This window comes from Amblyomma maculatum, chromosome 1 (assembly GCF_055883805.1).
Source record: "Amblyomma maculatum isolate TAMU_Amacu chromosome 1, ASM5588380v1, whole genome shotgun sequence".
NCBI classification, from domain to species: Eukaryota; Metazoa; Arthropoda; class Arachnida; order Ixodida; family Ixodidae; genus Amblyomma; species Amblyomma maculatum.
Window position 1 is genome coordinate 474,838,632 of NC_139344.1, and position 27,017 is coordinate 474,865,648.

The window sequence follows — 27,017 nt, forward strand, 5'->3', positions numbered from 1 at the left end:
ACAGGGTTGTGGCGGCCACCCGTGCCCTGGGGCACCTGAGGAGGGCACGGGCAGCGGCGTCCAGAAAGCGTACCGCACACGTGGTAGACAGATTGGGACTTTTCTTTTTTTTTTTCCTTTTTTCCCCTGCTTCTTGCCCGAGCACACAGATGGACTCGGGTGCCATCAAGAAAGCACTCACAGGAACCATCTGGGACGCTGCTTTAAAGTCATGAACGCGTGCGCTAAAGCGCGCCAACCTAACTTCCATTTCCTTCCATTCGCTTGAGCGCGAAGCGATCGGCAGCCCGTGCTTTGCCGGCTTTTTCTCGAGACTCGCGCTTTGTTCCCTAGGACTTGGTACACACGCCGCGTGCTCTCATCGCACTATGCCGCCGCAGCCAGCGTTGTGCTTTGAATTTCGGTGTGGATTACGACCCGTTCCAAGCTTGCTCTGATTACGTGTTGTGTGGCGGTGGGGACTGCTCACCACCGACTCTTCGACGCGCCGATGGTGTACTGTTGCGTACCACGTACGAAGAGCGAGCGCGCGTTTCCCTTGCGCGTGAACGGCTGTAGCGGAGGAGCAGCAGTGGGGCGGTGGCGACCCCACCGAGGCGCGGCGGGCGGTGGAAACAGACCCCATTGGAGAGGCCGTAAGAGAAGAGAGAAACGCGCTCTCCCTCGAGACTGGCCGTGGTCGGACGTACCTTTAGACACTTCGTTAAAATAATGTCAGCATTCTTCCAAATCTCCGGTGACGATGTCCAGACATTGCATGTGCAGTGTGGCCATTTTTCAAGCACAATATCCCCACCGTCTTTCAACAAATCTGCAGTTACCTGAGCCTCCCCAGCTGCTTTCCCCCTTTTCATAGCTTCTAAAGCTTTCTTAACCTCTTCCTTGGTCACTGACGGAACGTCTGATTGCTCTTAGTTTACTGGTAGCCTGTCTAATTATCCTACTGCCTACCTCTGCCATGCACTCATTATCAATGGTTCTGAAATTATCGCTCATTGCTTCTAGACAAAGATCGCCTTCGTCGCTTAAAGCTGAATATCTGTTCTGTTCAGAGATCCTGAATTCGTACACCGTCTCTCGTGTGGCAAACCTCGTTCCCTCTCAAGTGTAGCTTGCTGCTGGGCTAGTTGATGATTCATGAAGTCAAGAATTTAGCGCAAAAATAAAGAACGGACGAAGAAGGACATATAAAATGATTGACTAGTGCTAATCAATCGCCTTGTGTGTTCTTCTTCGTCCATTGTTCTTTATTTTTGCACTACATTCTTGACTTCGTGTAGCAAGAGGCAGCAGAAAATGAAGTGTGTGAATGAGATGAAGTTTTCAAGGATTAGGTCGCCACAGCTGGCTAAACATTAAGATAGGCATGTAGGGACCTTGATGTCGATAGTGGGACCTGGCCATTTTCAATGGGTTCAATGACCAAGATACATAGGATTGGCTTACCTCTTACAAGCGGTTAAGCGTCCACAACCAGGGAGACGACGCTGTGAAGCTGAACGACATGGTGTTTTACGTAGAGCAGCTTGTAGAGCAGAAACCGCAAAGCAAACTTCAACACCTAGTCTGCTTTTAAACGCGCCTTTTCTTAGATCTTTGGCTGCCCTTGCATACAAAAGCTGTGTTCCAAACAGTACTTGTGAGCCTAAACCCAGTTACAAGGGTCCTTCACCAGTTATACTGAAGACATTGTGAACCTGTGTACACATCTAGAAGTCTCCAGGCAGAGATGGATCGGATAAAGCACATTCTCAAAAGCATCGAGGCTGACGCAGTCCAGATTTTGTTGTCCGAAACCCTATCACTGTTGCCAATATATTCATGCTTTGCCAGAGCTACAAGCTCCGCAAAGCAGCGCATTCTGGTTCAGCTACCTTCTGTGCACTTTGAATCACTTTCCAGCTTAGTTTCGTCAGCACCCAGACGGCCATAGACGTCCGTTTTCGGACCTTCGGACATCCGACGGAAGTCCGGTCATGTTCGATATACGTACAGCAGACGTCCGTCGGACTATCGTTCGTGGATCCGGATCGCGTCCCACGGACGGTCGACGGACAGCCGGAGGCGGACATTCGGACGTTTCCCGGAACTTGCTTGCAGGGCCCGCATATGGTGTAAAAATTTGCCAGTAACATTTGTGTAAAGCTCAGCAAGCATGTGCCATGGAAATTTCAGTCACATGCTAGTGCTCAATGCCTTTGTCGTGAGAGTAAAGCAGACATTAGAATATGCAACAGGTTTATGTTTCCTGTTGTCTGCTTTACTTTCACACACAAAGCACTGAACAGCAGTGTGCAATTAAAACTTCCATCAAAGAGGCACATATGCTAGCTGAGCTTTACACAAATGCACCATTCCTGAAAACATGCGAAGTGCATAGGCATACCAGCATACGAGGTTGTAAAAAAAGCATTTTTTTTGCTTTATTGCAAAAACTGCATGCATAAATAGTCTACACAAAAAATATCGATGTTAATGGCATGGTAAAATGCAGGCCAACTGGAGTATTAAGAATCTACTTGAATCATTTTTTTTTTAATTATCCTTGGCCGTGACAGCTCTTCCCTTGGGGAGGTGGTGGAGGAAAAGGTATTTATTGAAACCTAATATTTCGAAATTAGTGAGGAGATGATCGAGTTCTCTGTGGGCGGCCTCCGCAGGCCGGGATTCCAGGAGCAGTTACTATCCTGTACATTTGCTCGATCAGCTGTTGCTGGTCTTTCAGGCCTAAGATGGAAAGAGCAGGTTGGGCACCTCCTGCAATAGAAGGGAAAATGAAATTCAATTTATCTGTGCTGAACTTTGATTACACATCTCCAAGGGCAACTGCCAGTTTCTCTCAATTGCTTTTTCCAGATGGCACTGTACGCATGCATCTCCATTCAGAACTGTCACATACTATATAGAAAGGTCATATAGCTACAGCAAAACCCATGCAGAATAACAAGATACAAACATAGTTTGACCAGAACCTGGCATTCAGTATTTTAATGTTTTTATGTCGTCTCTTTGAACATGCCACTCTGACCAAACATGGCATGTTATGCTTGCTGCTATGCGCCCTCAGCAATGCCCAAGACATGGAGAGCACATGCAGAGAAACTAAGCATTCATATACAGCAAAGGATGCTGTATATGAATATAAAGCACAGCCAGAGCATTGCAGTATTACACAGGTACGCATTGGCGGCAGAAACCTGCATTTTGAGCGGTTTAACAGGCAGATTTCTAAAGTCATTGTTCCTTCTCTGAAAAGAAGTGATCAATAATAACATCATTTAAAATTTTTACCTTTTTGTTCTGTAAGCTGCACATTTCGCTGGTTTCCATGTACCCTCTGCCGAAGACATTCCCTGGGCGTGTCAGGGGTATATCGACATCAACATCTAGGCTACAAGCGTCTATAAAGCGTCTCCTTAGAGTAGCTGCGACGAAGTAACTTATCGGATAACATGCAAGCTGCTGCAGCAGAATAAAGATAGACATTTGACGTGTGGCTAAAGCCCAATGTGGAAGCATAGCCCGCCGCAGTGATTGCGCAGTGTTCATGCTTCTACAAAAGTTAAAAGTAAAGTTATTTGTTTACCCACAGCGTGATATGTGACATTACAATAGCAAGGCTTATAGTTACACAAAACACAAAAAGCTGACAACCACAAGCTCCTGATGTATTACCGGCAGCATGCAGCATGGATGTTAGTTACTGAAATATGGTTGCATAATTCTGGCAACCAGCTGTGCATGTATGTCATGGATTTCTCAACTACGCATTAACCCCGGGTAGACGCTTGGCCAGCGTCACGACGCTTTAACCCGTCGTTTGCCGGCTCTCTAATAAAGTTATACATACATACATACAACAAATTACAAAAAATAATGGTCTTTATAAATGCAGCCAGCTGTTCACAAGAAACACTGTAGCTTTTTTATGGGGAAGGTAGTGGGCGCCAAAGAAACTGCCCCTGTAAAGGTGCCTAATTTGCCCCTATGTAATATCGGGGACAAAAGTGTGTGGACTACACAAACTGCAATCAAAGCACATAACTTTCACATCGACCAGGAAACTCGGATCATACTTGTCGATGTGAAAGTTGAACGTTAGTTCTTTCGTGTGTGCAAGAGAAATAAGGTCACAATTCGTTTACATCGCGATTCTAGTCCAAAATCTCCAGACATACTGTCCAGAGACTTTCGCCCCCGCAGTATAAGCCACCATTTGGGTAAGAGATTAGTAAAAGAAGTGTATAAAAGACAATAGTGCTGCTGGACAGCCATAGCTATAAAAATGGTATTGACATTGGAGTACTGCCTTAAGGCGGGGCCTAGGGCATTACAAAAGCAAGAGTTAGTGTCCGCTGGTCCTCATTTGAAGAAACAAAAAGAGGGGGGGGGGGGGGGGGGGGGAGAAATCTACCTCAACTACATGTTTTGAGTGACACCAAGCCGCAGTTAGCATTAAAGATATCACACAGTTTTGTGGAAGATTTGGGAGCGCTTTGCTGCTTTCTTACAGGATTGGACAAAAGAGCTCACCATCTTCAGAAAGGCATGTTATATAGAAATGAAAATAGTGAATTTACTGCATCTGGCCACAACAACTTGCACACGGAGAGTTCTCCACGCCGCGGGGCCGTTTCATTAACTTCGGGACTACGCCCACATTTCTCATCCCCAATGACAACGAACTCACACATGACTGGCTAACAAACATTTTGTCATGTCTTTCCACTTTCATAAGGTTCTTCACCCTCTCCCTAATACAAGCAATGCAAAAGGGACAACAAATTCGTTTCACAACAAACGGAATTTAGAGAATGGACCTCGAAATGATTGGCTCACTAGGTCACATGCCAAACTCTCTCCCCTAGGAAATAAAAAAAGAAAAAAAAAAATACAACCCATCAAAACGGTGTCCCACGTGCGCAACCATTGCCCAAAGCTTGCACCCTTGGCGGCTCCTTTTAGAGGGCAATTATTGCAATTATTGGCGTCCGAGTCAGCACCATTGCGGACCACATCAGAAGAGGCAACCCACATCCTCCCGCTCCGCATCATACCGTCACTGTTACACACTTGCCCTTTTTCAACACCGCCATCTCCCACCATTGTTGACATCCAGGGTTGGAATCCTCAACGAGACCCCACTCAGCGCGCCTGCACTGAATAATTATCACTTTTATGGGCTCCCCAACAAGGAAGAGGGCCTTACACCCTTCAACCTGACAGTGTTTTTTTCTTTGAACAATAAGCAGTTCTTCCAAAAGAGGTGCTTGTTTCAAAGCTGTGCTGCCTCCGGGTGATGGGTCCAGTCAGCGTACTAAGGACCCCTTAGTTGTATACTGTTTGTAAAGCTCCTTAAATAAAAATGAGCCCCCTACATCACACAGCAACGAGAACAAACTGCCTGTCCCCGCGTCTTCGAGTGCGACAGCAAAGTCCTCGGAAGAGGGGACTTCTTTCCCTCTCTGCCTACGTTTCCGTTAAGCACTGTAGCTGCTGTAGCTGCCTCTCTGTGCGCGTCCCTCCGCCTCCTGTCCGAGGGCAAGTGGGAGACGGCCGCAGCTGGGCAGTGAACAGGTGACCCAAAAAGAGCAGACTAATAATGGTGCCTAGCATACCCACCGATCCCTTACAGAAATCATTAAAGAAATGAAAGCAACACATCAGATAACGCTACAATGTTTCTAAGTGCAAAGTCGACAACTCCAAGTCATATAGATATATGTACATCTCCGCACATTAACTAGACAGAAACAGTGCAGAGTAAACTAATAATTCAGTGTCTAGCAACACTATTAAAAGGGGATAAAGGCCACGGGGGGCTACGATTATTAGTACCGTTTTGCCTTTAAACTACAATAACATACTTGTTGCAAGCTTAAAATCACAGATTCACACCTGTCCCACCCACAGCAATGGAACACACATCTGACTCAAGTCTGCAGAGAAAGAGCAAGCTAGACTATTACAGACGCACCCTTGGTTGTTTTTCTGGCATTTCTGAGGGTGAAGAATCTGACTTGTCAGTAGCATGTATGTGAATAAGAATCCTATGACAGTAAATGCATCAGATTTTCTGGAGTGCCTTTTCTTTGCTGACCACATATGAGGTGAGCTATAATTTATCCAACTTGGCCTAGGTTTATTCTATGAATAACAAAGCTATAGCAGGTACACAGTCGTCCACTCAGGCTGAACATGCGAGTGCGTGGCATGCACTTTTTGAGATGCCACTGCATCCATTGCAGCCGCACACCGTACCGAAGAGGCAGACAGCGTGAAGTACCAGCCTCTAGTCCCTCTACCACCACTGGGGTCCCGAACTAGGGACCCCTTGTTTTTGTCAGGACAGGCCCCCTCAGGGTCAGCTAGTGAGTAACCTCCTGTATTTGTATCTGATGGAAATGTTTTCCACCACCACCCACAATACGCAGCTGCACATCATAGCAGATGTGAAGCAACAGCTCCTGGTCCTTCTACGCATAAGCCACTTTGCCTTGATGCATGCCTGCGCACCATAGTAAAGGGGCAGACGACATGACGCAGCAGCTCATGATACCTTTACACATGAGCCCCCCATTGTACTTCGATACGCACCATAGCAAATATACAGACTACGCCACACAGCAGCTCCTGGTCCCTCTATGCATAAGCCATTTTGCCTCAATACGCACCTGCGTACCTGAGCGAAGAGGCAGACGTGAAGCTGCAGCTCCTGGGCCCTCCATGCACAAGCCACTTAGCATCAATGCACGGCTGTGCACTGTAGTAAAAAGGCGAACAACGTTAAGCAGCAGCTCCTGGTCCCTCTACACATCAGCCATTTTGCCTCGATGCGCATCTGCACACCGTAACAAACAGCCAGATGTGACAAAGAAGCTCCTGGTTTCTCTACACATAAACCACTTTGCCTCAATGCACGTCTGCACACCAGTGCAAAGAGGCAGATGACGTGAAGCTGGAGCGGCTGGTCCCTCTACGCACAAGCCACTTAGCCTTGATGCATGGCTGTGACGGATGCATTGCTATTTTGCAAACTGCATGCCACACATTCCCATTCAAGCTAAGACTGGACGACTGTGTAAACGTAAAATACTGGTTATTTACTTCAATGGACAATGACAAAAAGTAACATGGTGGACAATGTAAAAAGAATTTGCTGCATAAAGTTTGTTGAAACCAGTTCTACATCCTACATGTAAACAAGCTAAAACCTTAATGTTGAAGGGATGTCCTGTGTGTTTAAAATCATCACGCTCAAACAACTTCAACACTGACAATCATGATTCAATATTAATAATATAGATAATGATACAATACTCACTTTTAGCCATACCAAAGAAATGAGAATGCAAAAAGATGTTGCTGTTTTTTCCCCGTGGATGACAGTTTTCCATGCTGAAAGTGCTGCTTCCTGTTGGCCTACGAAATCGGCTACAGCAAATGGCATCTGAAAAATTTTTGGAAGCCTCATGCTAGTCTTCAACGAGAAAAGCATTGCCATACAGAAGCAGAACACAAATACTTTTACAACACACTAAAAGCACCAACTGCGGTGCTGTTTTTAGGATGACTAGGTACAGGTTTTGCTGTAACAAGCCAAATGTTAGCCTTCAATAAGGAAAGCATTCCCATACAGAAACAGAACACAAAAACTTTTACAACACATTAAAAGCATGAATTGCACACATGCTTGTAAGATGACCAGGTACAGGTTTCTGCTATAGCCCACATCATGTGACCAGCGGTTATCAGAAGCCTTGTATGTGAGCATGATGCCCTAGATTCAATTTATGGCTATCACTGTATTAACAAGCATGGGTTTAAAGCTACTTTAATATGGTAATCTAAGAACATGGTAAGAGCTTTCAGTGCGAGACAAGCTCAGTATCATGCACTATAAGGTGCTGCATGGCACTAGTGTAGCTTTGGCATTATCTCACTGTCAATAATGCAGTGAAGTTCTGAGGAGCCTTTTAATATCTGTAAGGACAAGGCAACAACAATTTTGTTTTCATCTCACTTTTGCTCAGCTCGGGTTTTTTTTTTTCTTTTTTTTTTTATGGAACCCGCTGCTTGCATGGCCTCCCAGTATGCCTGTTTTGCATAAAAGAAGGCGTTGCAGGCACCAGAGCTCACAGCCCAACTGTATCGCGGCGGCGGTATGTCAAATTCGTGCTAGAACAGCGCAGAACAAAGGGGCAAGAAAAAGACAAGTGCTGACTTTTTTTTTTCTCTCATCTCCTTGTCCGGTTGTTCTGCGCGGTTCGGTCCCACATGCATAACCAACATGCGCAAGGTGCTGTCCTGGTTTGTCAAAGCTGAAGGAGAGTACTAATCCTTTAGTTTAGTAGCTACAGCCGTTCTTTCTAGAAACTGTAGTTGCCGTAAAGCTCAAGAGAGAAAGATCAGCGGCTGTCTATTATAAAAAAAAAAAAAAAAAAAAAAAGCTCGCGACGTTTTCACAAGTGTAGGCATGTCGCACGATAGGCTCGAGTGCAAAAGTTTTCTCGTATAGTTTTTACAACTGAGCACGTTGCGCATGGTTAACAAATTAACTCCTTTAAAGCTCGGGCAGGCACTCCTTTATCAGAGACAGAGAAGTTGCGCGGCTTACTGGCGCAGCGTCCAGTAATGCCGAGAAAGATGGCCCTCAGACTTGAGGCTGCACTTTAGTTTGTCGGCGCGGAGCCATCCTGTCAGTCTCGCCTAAAACACTCGACCGTTCGGCTGCTGTACAGAGCTGTTTCCTTACCCAAAAGCTCAGCACCATCGGTGCATCGAAAAGTTCCACTAAAGAAACAAAAGTTCAGTGAAATACTTACTTTGGAATCGGCGGGTGAACAAAGTGTGCCAGCCGCACCAAGCCACAGCAAAAACAATGCTAGCAGTGCATTACAGCCGTAGGTATTTGTAACTGCGCAGAAAATGCAGAACACGGAAACGTGAAGCCATCTGCCATGACTAAACTATGGTGGCTAACTAAACTTCAACTTGTCAGGTGGATTGGATTGGCTCATTTCAGATATTTTTGAGGATAGGTTCGGTTTCGTTCTTTTTTAGCTTGCGGCTTGCTGCGTCTATTCAGCCACTGATTAAAATTTCACCGAAGCATCATGATAGAAAAATGTTTAATGGTCATTTAACGTTTAATAAAAAATGTTTGATGGAAGAATTCAACGATGAAACATGCGGAAAATAAAAAGCTGTTTAATGGAAACGCTATCTATCGCATCTATTCGCTCTGGCATCATATAATGCAGACTTGACGGCATTACTGATTTATACGCAGTTCAGACGAGCACGACGACTACAAACTATATCATAGCTGTGTAAAAGCAAATCCAGTGGCGCACGTACGGCGGCTGTCCGCTGGGCGAACGGATTCGACCATCCGCTTTCGTACGTACGCCGGAATTCCGGCGGACGTCCGAAATCGGCCGCCGAGTTGCGGCCGAGTTCGGTTGTCCGTCGGACGTCAGTGGCCGTCTGGGCAGCTTGCTGCTGGACCAGTTTAGAGACTGCGATTGGGGAGATGACATAACAGCTACTCCTAATTAAGGACATTTGGGGATCTCCATCTAGCCTGGCTATGACCCTTCTGGCTGATTTGCGAGCAAGTGACTGAAGTGCTGCCATTCATTCATCTGCAGGTTCCTGCTGCAATAACGCTCATGTATGTCAGATCTGTAACGCAACGTCAGATCTGGTCAGACATGTTTATCCCGTTCCGCCTTCCACTGTAGCCTGCCACCTTCATTCCTACGTAACCGTCCCCTCTTTGTGTGGACTCCTGGTGCATATATGACAACCTTCTTATTTGTTATGTGTGGAGAGCTTCTGGTCACATTGTGCGTCATTGTCGCCACCTGCAGATGTGCCTGCCTTTACGCGCCCCTGAGCCCTGGCCACGTCTGTCCTGCAGACAACTTTGACACCTCCACTCACCACCTGCCTACTCGCCTCCATCCTCATATTGCCACTCGGTTTCTTTACTGCATCTCTGCCCCGGGAAAACTAGTTGGGCTGAGGCAAGAACTGCAAATATGTCAACAAATGTAGGGCCGTTCCTTGTTGATACTGGTGCTACTGTATCTGTGATTTGTAGAAAACTGCACGAGCTAATAAAAGTGTGGACATCATTATCTGATCTTTCACTTCTCACACCGTAATGCGCAGTGTCTTTCGCCTTTGACTGCCTGCACGGCCAGGGCCACCATTCACAGCTCATTATGTACCATAGAATTTGTTCTCTCGTCCTGCTCCTGTGACACCATTTCAGGTTTTGACTTTCTCTCTGACCATGCACCATCATCATCATCATCATCTGCGTTAATGCTTAATTAGAACTTCTCCCATGTAGTTTAATGATTTGTCTCCCACTTTGAGCAAAAAGCTTCTACCTAAAAAAAAAGCGCAAGACACCCCTACATAAAAACGTACACAATATCCATGGAAACCTACTTGTTGTGAGATGCTAGTCATTGTTGCATGGCTAGTGTTTTGTACTTGCCAATGTGCAGAAAGTGCTGAGCATTATTTTCATCAAGTCACTCTAGCTTCATTTTTTATTTATCGATTTAATTATACATTCTATCGATCCAACCTGGACGAAGATAGGAGTGGACACAATGTCAAACTTGGAATAGCGCAGCCATTTCGTATCTAAAAAAGAAAAACAACTTTACCAAAAAAATAAAAATAGACACTGCTGAGTTCTATGGTGCAGCTAGGAAGTGCTGTATGGTGCTTCATTTCTTTCTTACATGATGGGAAGTTTTACTGAAGAGCCAAGACTTTGTTGGGGAAGCAGTTTCAGATAACAGAAATAAGAACAGGTAGAAGAACATAGCTGCTATTCTGCGAGCATGAAACTGTGCGGCTTGTGTGAGTTCCTAACATTTTTTAGTCTCCCCAGTTTTTGTGAAATAGGGGTTTGTTGCTAACTAGACACGCAAGGTTTTAGACATTTCTTGACAGATGAACATAACGCATGCCTGCAAGACCTGAAATGCACTGTGTTCTGTTGTGCCCGAGTGCGTATTTAGCGAATATGGTAAGTGCAGCACATGCCCTCTCATTTTGGAGATGCAAGTTCAGGGGCTAACCGGATGGTTAGTAAAGACCTTGTAATAGTTGTAAACGTGGTGAGTACACTGAATTCTCATTTGAGGCGGAAAAAGATTGCTAGATCAAAGCAGTGCATCATTACTGTTGCATTTCATATTGCTTCCCCACAGTGGCGGCAAGTTTTAGATGCATAGCTGCGGATGTCCTGCTGATGACAGGAAAAGTGCTTGCATTACAGACCATATTTTGCGAACATATTTTATAAGCGCTGTGTTCATCCAGAAAAAAAAAAAGAGGGATTGTAGTATTCTTTCAATTTGAGAGTCTCTATAGGCTCTTCAAGAGCATTATGTGCCTTTATTTGGACGAAAGCTGCATCATTGGTCATTCCTCGTTCATATCCATACAGGTGCATAACCTGCAATGATAGTGTGTGGGCGCTCATGCATGAAGGAAAAAATAAGAGTGCGAGACAAACAAACTATCGCTTGTTTCTATGCTTGGGCCGCTTTGTTTAGTGCACTTATAAAACATCTGTATAACATGAGTCACTGTAAAAAGTAAAAAAAAAAAAATCATCACGGGCGAGTTGTGCTCTAGTTGATGCCAGTAGTTAGGCCGCTTGCTGTCAGTTGAACACATCAACAAAACTGCCAGGCTCAAGTCAGTCACTTGTTTTCCAACATGTCAATCCAGTTGGATTCGTAATGGGACCGCTCAGCGTCAGTGTATTCTTCCTTTTGGGCTCGGCAAAGTATTTTCATAGTAACTTCTATTTGTGCTTGGAATATTGCTTGCGAGAAGAAAAATGAGCAAGGGAATATCTTCACATTTGCACTGGTTCCTCACAGGTCTGCGCGGATGTGCCTTGCTATCACTGCTACATGTTGTGGGTCAAATGTCTCGATGGAGCAAAGCAGCTCTTGCGAGGTCTATCTGCGCAAACATGCGCTCGTTTAAAATCATAGAGTTTCTTACTCTTACCTAGAGGGAAAGCTGTGCTGCCGTCTATGGGCGTTTACATGGAGTTTCCAGACGGCCAGTTCAGCCACCATGGGCGCTCAAAGCATCATGGGCCGGTGAGCTACCGAGTGCAGAACTACAACTTTTGACCAAAACTAATGCGAAGATAAACGTTGTTCTACCGTAAATAATGTCCTAAGATTGAATATTGTGACTATAAATTACAAAAAGAGAGAGAAACAGAATGCCAGTGTGAGATTTATTCAATATAAGCGATGGCTCTTTCTCCTATTGGCTTAGTTTTGAGCAGCACAAATACCAATATTTCGCACTTAATAGGCAAACTTTGAAATAAAAAAACGTTACAAAAATATTTATGGTTGTGCAATCACTGAAAGAAGTTTTTAGTGGCATTTCGGGAAACAGAAACTATTTATTGGCGACGTCTGCTTTTGCGCCTTCGCTACTATGGCTTTCGCGGTCTATGTACGCACCTTCAAATGATGATGATGACGAAAAAGAAACATCCCAGTAACGCCACTCCACGTACCCGAGAAAAACCGACTGTCCCGCAACAAGTAGCACACCGGCCCATGATTCTTAGCGCGCCCATGGTGGCTGAAGTGCGGCGCCCTCAGCTTTCCCTCTAGTTAGTGTAAGGAACTCTATGTTTAAAATAAGTATTTCACCGCCGAATCTGCATTTGCGAGCGGTGCAGATGGCGGCACTTCACACATTGTAACGAATCATTTTTTTTTTTTTTCTCTCTTTAGGATGGAACATATTCAGCTTTCTCATCAAGAATACAGTTCTAAATGTTGAAGTCATGTCGTTAGATGTCATTCAGAAGGGAACTTTTTTTTTGTAACTGATATTTTCCATGAAGTTGTAATTGTTGTAATTTCTAGTGGTGGCGCTGCATTCGCTTTTGCATTTTCTTCATGGCGCCGTGCTTGAAGCATTTAACGTTCGGCGTTAGAGGCAGAAATATGTGCAGTTATTATGCTGTTACATTTCCTCTTTACCGCCGTGGTTGTCATATGCTTTCCCAGTTTTTATAAGTCGGCAACCAGACCCTTAAACGCTGTGTTAAAACATTGTTGTCGTACACTTGCAACGTCGGCGAACCGAGACCACCGATACGCGCAATTCACCTCATCTTGGTAAGTTCGCTCCTATTTGAAATGTCCGTGCATCGGAAACGAGCTTAGGAGGCTACAATGATTTCAGCGGCTTCTGCGAGGTTAAAATGGTTCAGTGCCATTTATAATGTCAATGCGTGGCGGCAAGTACAGAACTTGGCCGAGCGCACTAAAAGCATGTTCGGAACGTATCGGCAGGAAGAAAGTAATTTATTGTTTCCGATGTAAAAAGTGCCAGTTATTCTCTGAAAAACGACAGGACCGTACAGAAACTTGCACGCAAGATTTGAAGTAATCGATGCTGTGATCAGCTTTAACAGCGCTTAGTTTTCTTTTGTTCGCGTTCTTTGACACGTCGCTCTTTGCATCTGTGCCCAACCTGAAGCACGGATTTTTTTGTGGGTTGTATTCGTTTTTATTTCGTGCTTTTAGCTCTAGATTTCGCCTATGTACTTCGAAAAATTGCAAAAAGAAAAAAAAAGCTTCGGTAGTCATGGTGTCCATGTCACACTCTTACCAACAATCTTTCTTTGCACTGTTCAGCTGACCTGAAAGGAAACAGCGCACCAGGTTGCTTGAGGCGAATTTTTATTTCGGTTTTGCGGGTTCAAAAAGTTTGCTTCATAAAAATCCAAACTGCTGCAAACTGTACTACTGTACGCATGACCGTTCCGAGACCCACACATGTTACTGCCGCTAAAGCCGGTCGCAATTGCTTTCTCATATAACTACATTGCCGGAGTGAAATAGATTGTTTACTAGGTGGAGGGTTTTTGCTGTGGCAAAAGCCTATTTCATTTACTTCACATACTTTACCACAGGAATCAATCTATTTTGCAGCCCTTATCTTTCCTGTACTGCTTCAGCCTTGAAAAGAACAAAGTACATAAAAAAAAGTTCTGTTGGCAGATAAAGATATGTATTCTGTGGCAAGTTCATGAACAAAAACAAAATGGTAATACACCCCAAGAAACTGAAGCTCCTTCTTGTCTAAAAGCAGCTGTGTCTGCAAAAATCTTTCAATGAGCTGCCTATCGACATTACTAGAATAAACTCGTTTGTTCTAGAAATGCCTTGATACAAGACTTCATGTGGAGATTGTGGCCCATGCAGCTTTCACTTCAGGAGCCTTGCTCTTTGCAGATAACAAGAACGCTGGTGGAAGGACGGCTGCCATTCACTTGTAGCTGTTATCAGTCGAAACAGTTTCAACTCATCTTGTGAGTATACAATTCAAAATCTACAAAATGTTTCATGCATGGTAAGCAAATGATAGTAGCTTACTGATTGAAATAATAAAGATAATTTTGTTTCAAAGTGTGTTGTCCACTAATTATTTTAATTTATGAAATGCTCCGACCAGAAAACGGTTGGTTTGCTCAACTTAGGAGAACATTCTGGCTGAGCTACATGCGTTACAGCAATATGATTAGCAGCAGGTGCACTGCTCATCTCAGGCAGAGTGCTGAATTATGCGAAGTGTATCACGGAAAGCAGTACCACGCATTGGCTGCTGGATCAGTCATATGTATACTTAGTGGAAACACTTAAGGTAAAGTAGACTTCAAATAGAGGCTAATTACTCATTAGCACCCACATAAGTGCAGCCATACAGGTAAAAAGAAAAGCTATACAAGTTTTCCAGAAGCTTCAGTAGTAAACAATTTGACGTGGTCCAAGGAGTGAACCCTGGACTGTTACTCATGTGGGGCAGTTTGTCTACCAACTCATCTAACCAGGACAACCAGTGGATGGTGAGGCTAGGCTGAATTTATCAACAATGCACAGGACTATAACTTATGCATCGATCCCATGGACACCAAAAAGGCCTTCAAGAACTGGCCCTTTATGTCGGATAGTGCACAGCTACACGGTACTGGTGCTGCACTATTGTTGCTAAGGGCCTTGCACTTGAATGTGCCCGTCGGACCTCTAAAGGGACGAAACATGGACCAAAATGTAACAATATGTACTAAATTAGATTATGGTGTAAATAAAAAAAATGTCTCATTTAGTATAGATCGAGCACGACAATATCCAAGAATTGAGGATTTACTTTAATTTGGCACTGAAATTGCATAAAAATGACTGAAGGAATCTCTTGCGGTGAAACACTGTCATCGTACCTGTAACCACGTAACCACGTCTATGGAAAATGTCTATGATTTTTTTAATTGCACGTGCTCTCTGTTCTTTGACAAGCGCTCACCTTGTTTTATTGTATTGTTACGTACATGATCTCACTAACGACATAATATTTTGAGTGCTGTCCAGTGTGCCTCCCAATTAACTGAATCAAGCTTCAGCAGAGTGGCCTGGACTAAATTTGAAAGCCACCATCATGCTTGACATAGCTGAATTAGCCTGAACGTCTGTTTTGGTCCAAATCGGACGAAGTCAAATTTTGAGGGTGGTTTGGGCCAAATTTGGGGATCATCACTGTGTTTGCCATAGCCAAATTTTGTCAGTGGGACAGCTCAATAAAAGCTTTGTCCGAGTTGGCTGACAGTGGCGTTGGCTGCTCACTTTGAAACGGTGGGCGTGTATGCTTCATCGATTGGAAATTAAAAAAAAGACGGGCTTTCCGGATTTTCAGTGTGGGCGGAAGCCGCATACTCATGAAGAGGATTCTGTCATCTTTCATGCAAGATAAAACCTGAATTCGGATAATTCAAACTTTAGCAAAGCAAGACTGCAGTCATGTGGTATTTTCTTTTCCTTTCATATTTGCGCTTTTTGTTTAAATGCTGGAAAAAACAATCATGCAGGAAGTATGTTAGTAGAAAAAACTGGGTCATTTGTACTTGAACCCCCTCTAGAACTTAATGAAGGGTACTTGGGCCTAAACTGAATATAAAAAAAAATAGAATTAATCTCAGCTAATTAACGAATTAGATAAAATATAAGGAATACTCCAAACAGAACTACACGAACACGAATAATATGTTATCGGTTTCAGTCAGCTGCAGTGCTCCGCCTTTCTTTTTTTTAATCCTTGGTTTACATTACATAAAACTGTGCGTGCGTGTGTTTGGTCTATTCACCAACATCACAGTGGCCACCAATTTGCTGTTCATGGAGCGTTGCAAAAAACTGCTATGCATGTCTCATTGGCTCACCACAATTTACTCCGGATTTCTTAGCAAAAGCTATCTTCAGGGGCAATAAAACGGCACGTGTGAGGTCATGTAAATACCCCTCTGTAAGCTTGTCATTAATAGCCAACAAAAGAATAAAAAAGACAAATTATGAATAACCAAGTTTATTGCTATACACAACAGCACTTGCAGTCTTAAAATGTGAAAGTGCTCAGAAAGACAAGGACAAACGCTTTCGTCTCGTCCACTTCTCTTGTCCTTGTCTTTCCAAGCACTTTCAAATTTTAGGATGCTATACTAGTTAACCCAGCAAACAACTTTGTTAAGCACATGCAATGTAGCTCTGCTATGGACCTTTTCCTAGTCACGCCTCCTCTTGCAGACGTCAGGCAAAGTGTGTTTGGCAGGGCGGGTTACCAGGTCTCCCTCACGTATTTTCTGCAGAAATTCTTTCACAATAGCAGGGTGGGTTTATTTTCCAAGCGGCACTTGATCTCTTAGAGGGCAAACCTGGCAGCGTCTTTTTGTTTATTGCAATAGCAGGCAGGGACAATGCATGCGGTCCTGAGAGCAGAGTACATGCTAGCAATGCATGTAATTATTGCGCAACAGTTTGTCGCGTCAATGACCCAGAAGACGTCTTTCATGGTTTTCGCACGCAGTGAACTGCTGCCCCACTATGCAGAAATAGAGAAGAAGGCTTCGCACATGTGCAGTTCAGTTCAGTCGTGTCCGACTCTTCGTGACCCTATGGACCATGTTACGCCACGCTTTCCGGTCTCTCACTATCTTCCTAACATCACATAACTTCATCTGCAGTGCCTCGAGGATGCCATCTAACCATCGCATTCGCTGCCTACCCCTTCTCCAGCGACCCTCAACCTTTCCCAACATCAAATCTTTCTCCAGCGACTCCTCTCTTCTCATCAGATGACCAAAGTAGCTGAGCTTTAACATTAGAATTTGACCCTCCAATGAGCAGTCAGGGTTTATGGTCGACAATATCGACTGATTTGATCTTCTGGCAGTCCAAGGAACTCTCAAGAGTCTTCGCCAGCACCACAATTCAAACGCATCAATTATTCGGCGGTCAGCCTTTTTTCACAGTCCAACTCTCGCATCCATACATCACAACTGGAACGACCATAGCACGAGTTATACGGATCTTGGTTGGCTCTGCTCTTTACTAGGCGGTCAATGCTAACCATTGCTCTCTTTCCCAGAAGCAGGCGTCTCCTAATTTCATGGCTGCAGTCTCCTTCCGAGGTAATCTTGGAGCCCAAGAAGAGAAAATCTGTCACAGCTTCCACTTCTTGTCCATTGATGCTCCAGAACTTGATAGGGCAAGACGCCATGATCTTTGTCTTTTTAATGTTCAGTTTAAGCCCAAACTTCTCACTCTCTTCTTGTACGCGCATCAGAAGTCTCTTGAGTTCCGCTTCACTTTCTGCCATTAAAGTGATATCATCCGCATATCTATGGTTGTTGATACGTTTTCCAGCAATCTTCACTCCAGCTGAAGACTCGTCCAGACCGGCCTTCCTCATTACTGAAAATATGTCAGTTGGACTTTTTTCCATTTTATCCTGTCTCCTGCAGCCACCAATTCTGCAGCAATGTACTAGGGTCACTCAGGATTGGAGTGCCTGCTGAAGAGGTCAGAAGTGAATGGCCCACATACTAGGGGCAATGCCTGACACCCCTGAGTGCTGGGAACAGTTCATGAAGAGCATTTTTATAGGAAGTTTTGTCGTAGGAAAAACAAATTTAAGGACGGTTAGTTCGACTGACTGTAGAAGAAATTCACTCACCAATGTATTACTATTCTCATTGTGCACTGTGGTGGCTTGGTCATTGGGTGCTTGACTACAGAGCCTGGAAACCCGGATTCGATCCTTGCCATGTTACAATGGAGACAAAATGCAAGGTGCCCACATGCTGTGCGATATCAGAGTACATATATTCAAGAACCTCACTTAGTCATAATTATCTGCAGCCCTCCACTACAGCGTCCCTCATAGCCAGAGTCACTTTGGAATGTTTCAACCAATCCAATTTTAATTCCATCGTTTTTTCACTCTCCAATTATTCCAACCCTGATTATAATCTATTTCTATTTGTCGTGGCTTTTGGTTCAACTTTGCTGCATTTTTCGTGTCCAAATATCCCCCTCCTCTCCCATAAATGGAGGGCGGGAAATACTTCTTAACACCACCTGCCACAGTTCATAGGCGAAGGCTTCGCATGGACACTGACGCTGAATGCCTGACATTCTTCACGGTCAGCAAATGCTGTCGCATCAGTACTCGTATAGTTCATTGCATTAGGCGGATGGGAGCAGAGATGCCAAGTAGTGAGAAGCAGTGCAGTAGCATGCCAAGAGAGGGTGTGCATGTTCTGCCCCTTGAACGATCACCACCACTAGCCAGACCGCAGTATTGTGACTGGCATGTTTGTAAATGAAATGCTAACCTCCATTTCCTCAGCTTCTCACGGCTAAGACATTGAAGTTGAGCCCATGTCCTCTGTGGCAACAGAGGCACCATGTGTCAAATAGGTATGACTGCACAGGGGAGTAATGCTTTGTCACTGCCATTTTAATGCGTCAGCATTATGTAGGTATGTCGGCAGTTTCATGTCACCAGAATTGTCATCACAATTACATTTGAACGAAACAAGTTATAAGAAAAAGAATGGTTGCATTAGATAGAGGGCCAAAAAGTCTTGCTGGGGAAATAATTTGATGCATGTGGGTTAACTAGGTAATTAATTAGAGGGGTAATGGCGACATCCAAACGGGTCACGTGGTACTAACTTCCAGTGGCGGGAAATTTGAAATGTTTGAAACGTGAACTAGCGCGAAAGGACGTGATTTGCGTGCACAAATGGTAGGAATGGTTAGAAAGTGTGTAAGGAGAGGTAATCAGCCAACTGCAATCTGAAAAATTCCGAGAGCGCTGCAGGAGCTGCAGTGGAGAAATGCGAAAGCCCGAGCATTGCTGCTGCACACGATACATCGCACGCCCCTTGTTGAACACAACCAGTGTTCCATTGAACGCATCACAGTTCACCACCCTTCTATAATTGGTTTACAGGAAAGGAAAGGCGCAGTATCTGTTACTCGCGGAATCCCGCTGACACTTCTTGCGGACAACACAGCAATGAGCATGCTTACGCATTTCTCCAGTGCAGATCCTGCAGTGTTCTCGAAAATGTTCTGCTAAAAGGAGTGAAACAGCAATTATGCAGTGTTTTTGGTGTCAGGCGACGTCCTTCAAACTTGTGTTTGAAGTGCAGCCTGGACTGCTCTTGACTGTTCTTGGTGCTAAGAAACTGCACTAGTTCTATCGCTGGATGAAAGTGTTCCAACCCTAGTTTTCCCATTCAGCACCATTAAAGGCTTCTTCCGCCAGGAAACCCATTGTCCGCATTGTGAGCGAAAAATCATGGGCATGGCTCTGGCATGTGGTAGCTGGCAGACGACATCCAGGTGTGACAAGGAAGGGTGAAATCGGAATCCAGCCCTTCAGGACCCCTAGGCCACGAAGATACCTTTGTGTGGCTTGGTTAAAATGGTGCTTTAGATCTTTGTCGCGGTGGTTTTACAATGTGGTATCTTGCGACTATGTATGGGACAATGCAGCCGCAAGTTAAAAGCTTCTGAACAAGTGAGTGGCAAAGTGTGTCTACACGAAGGTCCACAAGGAAAACCGGCAACTGGCGCCTTTAACGCTGTCATGCCATGACCTTAAAGGCAAAGTTTAAGTTCCCCCCCCCCTCCCTTCCCCCAATATTTTTGTGAGCTCAGTATTTGCAGATTTGTTTAATGTTCAAGAATTTCACTAGCATTAAGGTTTGTGAAAGAAGCATGGCAGCACCCTTTCGGACACTAAAAAGATAACATGGCTCATGCTACATGGTTCCCCACTCAAGGAATCCATATCAGCAGGAACTTGGCAGTAGACATAAATAACACACACTGATGGCTGTTCTTAGGATCACAAGTCTGGAAAAAAATTCGAACGGCTGCTGAACTGTGCAGCTGCCAACAGGAGTTATGCTCATTGTGGCGAAGCCTGAAACGCAAAAAAGACAGTGATGTGAGAGAGACACAGGATGCAGCGCTAACTTGCAAATGAATTTTTTTTGGAGCCCAGGAGCGTATAGAGAGGAAAGCACTACAAAAATAAAAATAAGATGAGACTCATTGCACGCTCATGTCATGACCATCGAGGAATGCAAGTTCCTTTACTGACGAATTCACTGATGAAGTACCAATTGGCGCACACAGCTGCATTCTTGAGAATCAAATGTGCCGCATCTTATTTTTTTAGTGCTTTCCTCTATGTTTATTCGCTCCAAATAAAATTCATTTGCAAGTTAGCGCTTTGCCCTGTGTCTCTTTCACGTCACTGTCTGTTTTGCACTTCAGACCTCACCAAAATGAGTAAACCCCACTAACTAATCCAAGAAACAGCCCTGAGGAGTTATGTATTCGTTTCCTTTTTTTATATAAATTTGTCTCGTTCATGCAGAGAATACAGAACTGTAATAAAAATTTGTTGAATGCTGCGACAGTTATAGTACTCTTCGCTGAGTTCCAGAAATTTCACAGAGTACAGAAGCTCAACATAAGATATCAGAAAAAATAAACTGGAACAATTGGTTAGAAAAACTACCCTTGCAGCATCCTTCTTTGGCTGTGCCTTAAGCGCGGCTGCACAAGAGGAGGACAACAAAGAATGCGCTGGGCCGGAGGCACGTGCTGCCACAGCTCAGTAGTTTGGTTATGCCTTAAAATGTGTGGGAAGCTTCCTGCGGCCTAGAGCACCGCATCTACAACTGATTACCTAGGACTGGAGGATGACTGAAGCCGCACCTGCTCTACAGAGCCGCCCTTACTCTCGCAGAACGTTTCATTGTTGCAACTTTGCCTTTCATCCTTCTGACCCTAGAACCCGCAAGTGTGGTTTCTCCAGATTGAGGCACAATTCAGCCCTCACCGCTAGAGGTGTGCGAAGGCTCGGTTTGGCCCAAAAAGCTCGTACTCTGGCCGCTCAGAAGCCCTGTGCCTCAAGCTTGGGCGGGGCCAGGCCAGACACACCAATCCCGAGTATCCACAACTATTTTAAAGGCATGGATATGGTTGTGGTGTGCTAGACGTCACAATACAGCAGTGTTTTGCAGCATCCTTCCCACACAAGAGTGTCTGAATTCTCTATACAGATGTTTATGCACCTTTACACCACACACCCCTGGCATGAACAGATCTTTGCTAGCTATCAACGACCAAGCAGAAGGGCTGCTTGTGGGCTATCGAATTTTGACTTTTGTCTCTTCCTCTTCGGCAGCATCCGCCTCGCATTCGGGAGGTACGGGGTTCGATCCCCAGTGCCGCCGGGTACCCACCGGTTTCCAATGGGTACAAGATTTCCCCCGGCTTGGTGCTCGGCTCTTTGGGGGTGAAATGCTTGGGAAAAGGGGCCATGAACCAAAATGTTGGTTCAAGAACACGAAGAAAAAAAAAGGGCCACATAATGGGCTGTTGCCGCGCAAGGCGGACTTATTGTTGTCCGATGGCGGAACGAATCACTGCCACATCGGCGCAACTATTTGGGCTGTGGCACCTTTTCTTAAGCATTTCACCCCAGAAGAGCCGAGCACCAGGCCGGGGGAAAGTTTGTACCCATTGAAAAACCGGTGGGTAACCGGCGGCACTAGGGATCGAACCCGGTACCTCCCGAATGCGAGGCGGATGCTCTACCACAAGGCCACTGCTTCGGTGGCCTTTAGGTATCAGTTTCCAGATTCGCGGTATGCTGTCAGCTCTTCCACGTCTGTTGTGCCAGGCCTCAACAAGCCTCAGTAGAAATGGGCCGTAACACCTAGTCAAAGCATCTGCGGTCCACGACCTTGTCGGTGCCATGAAAGACAAACAGTGAGCAAGATAAGCTTACTGAGTACTTTGCCACAGAATCAACTCCTTGCTCAGAGGCCACGTGTTTCTGGTGAAGTGAGGAAACCATGTACCCAAATCTTTCCTTTCTTGCTGAGAACACATTATTCATTGCAGCCACAAGTTACAGCAGTGAAAAGAACTTCAGCGTTGCTGGATTCACAATCCAGGAGTGCCACAAATGTCTTAAGCATTCATCAAAGCATAAATTGTTCTTGCATAATAATATAAAAAATTAAAATAATTCTATGTTGTGCTGTGCCTCTATATATTCTACAAATTTCTATCTTAACGCGACAACTGAGCATTTCAAGGTCTTTCAAGGTCAACTCATTATTTGGAAATTATTTCTTTCTATATCATTCTGGGCCAGACCAGGGGCTTAAAGGGCCATTAAAACAATATTTGCTCTAATATTCTAGTGAAAGAAAATCATAGAGATGTGATTACTGGGAGGCTTAGCGCGGAACAGACAAGGACAAGAGAGGCACACAGGACGAGCGCTAACTTACAACTGAAAATTGGAAGGGGAAAGTGTACGATCTCGAGGAAAAATATGTGCGCATGCTCTATAAAACGCTGAATTTGCATAACTGGAAAGATAATTCAAGATAGTCTAGGGCCACCCAAAGGCAGATAAAACAGAACAAGTAGAGAAGAAATACCAGTAGCATACAAAAAACTTACACAGCATTTAAAAACGGTGCTTTCTTTTTCAACAGAACAACCGACGTTTCACTTACGCACTTATCGGTTCCTAATCTATGGATGAATGACGCCTCAAGAAGCTCTCTTGCTAATTGCACCTTAGACCGACCAAGAACTTTTGTTTGCCCGAAAAGTGGATGGCATTTGCAACTTAAACAATGCCTACGCAGGTTATTAGATTGGGACGATTTAAACGATGCAGCATGTTCCCTTAAGCGCTCATTTAGGCATCGGCCAGTCTGGCCTATATAGGTGCGGCCACAGCTTAGAGGGACTTCATACACAACACCCACCTTACAGGCAACGAACTTAGTTACATGCTTTACACTACATGCCGGTTTCTGGTGGCTTAGGCTCGTCAGAGCGCACAGACTAGACAGTTTTCGAGGTGCCGTGGAAACAACGTCTACATCGAACTTTCCCGCTATTCTCTTTAGGTTGTGCGTTACGCGGTGAAAGTAAGGCACCACCACGTATTTCTTTTTCTGTCTAATATCAGAGGCAGTGCTGAGTGCAGGTTCGCTCTTTTCATACTTCCGTAGCGGCTTAAGTAAGCTTTCCGCGACTGCCGTCGGCAGAGAAACAGGATAGCCAGCATCCTTGAGGCGTTCGGCCTGAAATGCGAAACTTAGTTCCACTTGGTGAACACAGGACTTAGACAGCGCGGATTTAAAAGACAATGAGACAATACCACGTTTAACGAGCTTAGAATGTGAGGAATAATAAGGTAGAGGGGTCTTCTTTGTGCGTGGCATATAGGCCCAACAAATGTGGCTTGTCATGTTAAAACACAGTCTTAGATCTAAAAACTGAAATGAATTATTTTGTGCTAATTCAAAGGTAAAATTCATGGAACTGGTAACAGCAAAAAACCGCCCCAGGACCGAGTCAGCAACAAAGTCAATGTTATCATCCCCTAGTTGTAAAAGAACCAGGAAGTCGTCAACAAATCTAAAAACATGCGCCACAAAATCATTACTCACATTCTGGCTTAACTCACGGTCAAATTTAGCTAGAAAAATTTCGCACAAAACAGGTGCTACACAAGAGCCGATACAAATTTCGCGTTTTTGGACATTCCGCGTTTTGTGCCTCTCTTGTCCTTGTCTTTTCAGCGCTAAGCCTCCCAGTAATCATGTCCCAGAACCAACTAGCCCAGAACTCTACTTTGCTCATAGAGATGGTCTTTGTGAGTATTCAAGTCAAATTTAAACACTTTGCATGGAGACAATTGACAACTAATTTTGAAAAAGTGCTCCTGGTTATAGCTCTCAACTGATTAGGGCGACATGTTCCCCCGCACAAACCTCCCAAATGATGTCATCGGGGCCTGCTGGTTGTGCCCGCTCACTGGATGCTCCCAAGTGACCCGGGCGGAATGGAACGCGGTGGGGTGCCGTCTCAGCTTGTTTTCATTTTTTTTCTTCCGCACTGGCTTGCGTCGGGTTAAGCGTGCAGAGGAAGAGCGTCATTTTCAATCGCCAATATTTTCGGTATTACTGACACTAGCGTAAACATTTGCGTGTTGCAAAGAGGACTGATAAGATACCTTTATCTAGAGTGCATTTTCTAGTTTTCGTAAATAGCTCTTCGTGGGCCCTTTAAGTCTGAACACGTTGCCATGCCAGACTCGGGTCTTAACACAGATTCCAAGCTGGTTCGGGCTCAGAATTTCCGCCCGTGCACATCTCTACTGACCGCATCATCTCACAAGATGATTTAGTACAATCATGTCGTATCCACGCTCTCTCCTGACATGATCAGTGACCTGTACGATATTCTTATGAACTCATGGGAGATGCCCTCATCAGCACCTCAAGACCGAAATACCCACGAGAACTCTCAAGACCAAAGTACCTGAGAGAACTATGGCATAAGAACGGTCTCACCTACAGCAGCTCCTTACTGGTGGACCTTGGCGACTGTCTCCTTTCACAACTGCTTCACCGGATTTGGCAGCTCCTCGGTGAGGATTCACCACCCATGTTCCGCTGCTTCGAGAGCTCGTCTTCAGCTCTTGCTGATGCCCAAGCATCTGCATCTTGCCTTCCCAGTGGCCAGTGTGTAGAGGAAGTACGTCGAGGAAGCTGGGCGATCAAGACCAACACAATCTGCGCGTTTGCAATTCCACACTTCTTCCTCTTAGTCAGCGTTCAGCGAAGAGGCCCATCTTCTTCTTCACAATGCCCCCCAGGAAAGAAGGACCCATCCTGGCGACTTAAGGGGACAAATATACTATGGGATCATAGAATGGCTTAAGGCGCTGCACATGAACAGTTTCACGGTCACGGCATCGCAAATCGGAAGCTGGCGTAAGCGGCTCGCAATATAGTTCACTGGTGAAGTGCCCTCGACGACGCGGTAGGGCCCATGATACTTGGAGATGAGTTTTGTTGAGAGGCTGGGGCTGCCGGATGGAACCCAGAGCCACACGAGTGAGCCAGGCTCGAAGTGTGGTGCATTCTTCTGATTGGTATCATGGCGATATTTTTGGCGCCACTGAGAGTTGGTTGTGAATGTCCGTGCAATCTGGCGGCATTCTTTTGCGTGCTGTGCAGCTTCGGTCACTGTGGTACATTCTGATGCGTCAGGGTTGTAGGGGAGGACAGTATCAAGGGGAGCAGATGGATGCCGACCGTAAAGCAAAGAGAATGGAGAGAAACCCGTGCTGGATTGCGTGGCAGCGTTGTACGCCTAGGTGACATAAGGAAGTACAACGTCCCAGTTTGTGTGGGTGGATCCGACGTACTTCGTGAGCATGTCACTGAGGGTGCGATTAAATAGTTCAGTAAGGCCGTTTGTCTGCAGGTGGTAGGCGGTGCAAGTCTTGTGAATGATTTTGCACTGAGCGAGCAGGGCTTGAATGACCTCAGATAAGAAAGCACGGCCTCTGTCGCTGAGCAATTCACGAGGAGCACCGTGACGGAGAATGAAGTTCTTCAATAAGAAGCTGGCCACATCTCGGGCTGTTGCAGTTGGAAGCGCGGCGGTTTCGGCATATCGCGTCAGGTGGTCGACGGCAACTATGACCCAGTGATTGCCATCAGCTGTGTATGGAGGAGGGCCGTAGAGGTCAATTCCAATGCGGTCGAAGGGTCTAAGCGGGCATGTGAAAGGCTGTAACTCACCAGCCGAACGGTGAGAGGCAGGTTTGCGGCGTTGGCAAGTCAAGCACGATCAGACGTACCTTAGAACCGAGTTGTACATGCCGCGCCAATAGTAGCGAAGACGAATTCGAGTGTACGTCTTGAAAACTCCGGCTTGACCGCACTGCGGATCGGCGTGCAAAGCTGTACATATTTGAGTCCGTAGATGGCGCGGAATCACGAGGAGCCATTTCCGTCCACTTGAGTTGTAGTTGCGCTGGTAAAGGAGGTGGTCCCGAATCTCATAGTGGGAAGCTTGACGGTGAAGGGCGCGTGAAGGGGTAATCGCTGAATTGTTGGAAAGGTAGTCAATAAGGGACGCAATCCACAGATCCTTTCGTTGTTCTGAGGGCATGTCACTGATGTCGAGCGAGGATGCCGCTGAGTCCAAGACGGAGAGGCTGGCAAAGTCGGCTGGCAGCGGTAAACGAGACAAAGCGTCTGCATCTGTATGCTTGCGACCAGATCGGTAAATTACACGGATGTCATATTCTTGTAGACGAAGCGCCCACCGTGCCAAGCGGCCGGAGGGGTCCTTGAGCGATGAAAGCCAACAGAGGGCATGATGGTCTGTGACTACATCAAACGAACGGCCGTAAAGGTAAGGGCGAAACTTTGTGAGGGTCCAGACGATGGCCAAGCACTCCTTTTCCGTTACAGAGTAGTTCGCTTCGGCTTTTGTGAGAGTACGGCTGGCGTAAGCAACTACGTATTCACCGCAGCCGGAGGGGCGCTGAGCAAGCACAGCGCCGACGCCGACACCACTGGCATCTGCATGCACTTCGGTGGGCGCCTCAGGGTCAAAATGGCGCAGGATGGGCGGGGCTGTGAGGAGGCGGTGCAATGTGTCATAGGCGTTGTTGCATGCTGGTGACCACAGCGAAATATCTGAAGTATTCCTGAGGAGCTGAGTTAGCGGGGCGACAATAGAAGC

The 27,017-nt window shown here is 45.5% G+C and overlaps 1 long non-coding RNA gene across 1 annotated transcript; it reads right to left on the reverse strand.

The window, feature by feature from the left end:
• Positions 1 to 2,402: 2,402 nt before the first annotated feature.
• Positions 2,403 to 8,970, reverse strand: LOC146210011 (uncharacterized). The gene is made up of 3 exons (XR_014707985.1): positions 8,826 to 8,970; positions 7,325 to 7,450; positions 2,403 to 2,757 (listed from the first exon to the last, which is right to left on the reverse strand). It is a non-coding gene; the product is annotated as an uncharacterized LOC146210011 (long non-coding RNA).
• Positions 8,971 to 27,017: the final 18,047 nt, after the last annotated feature.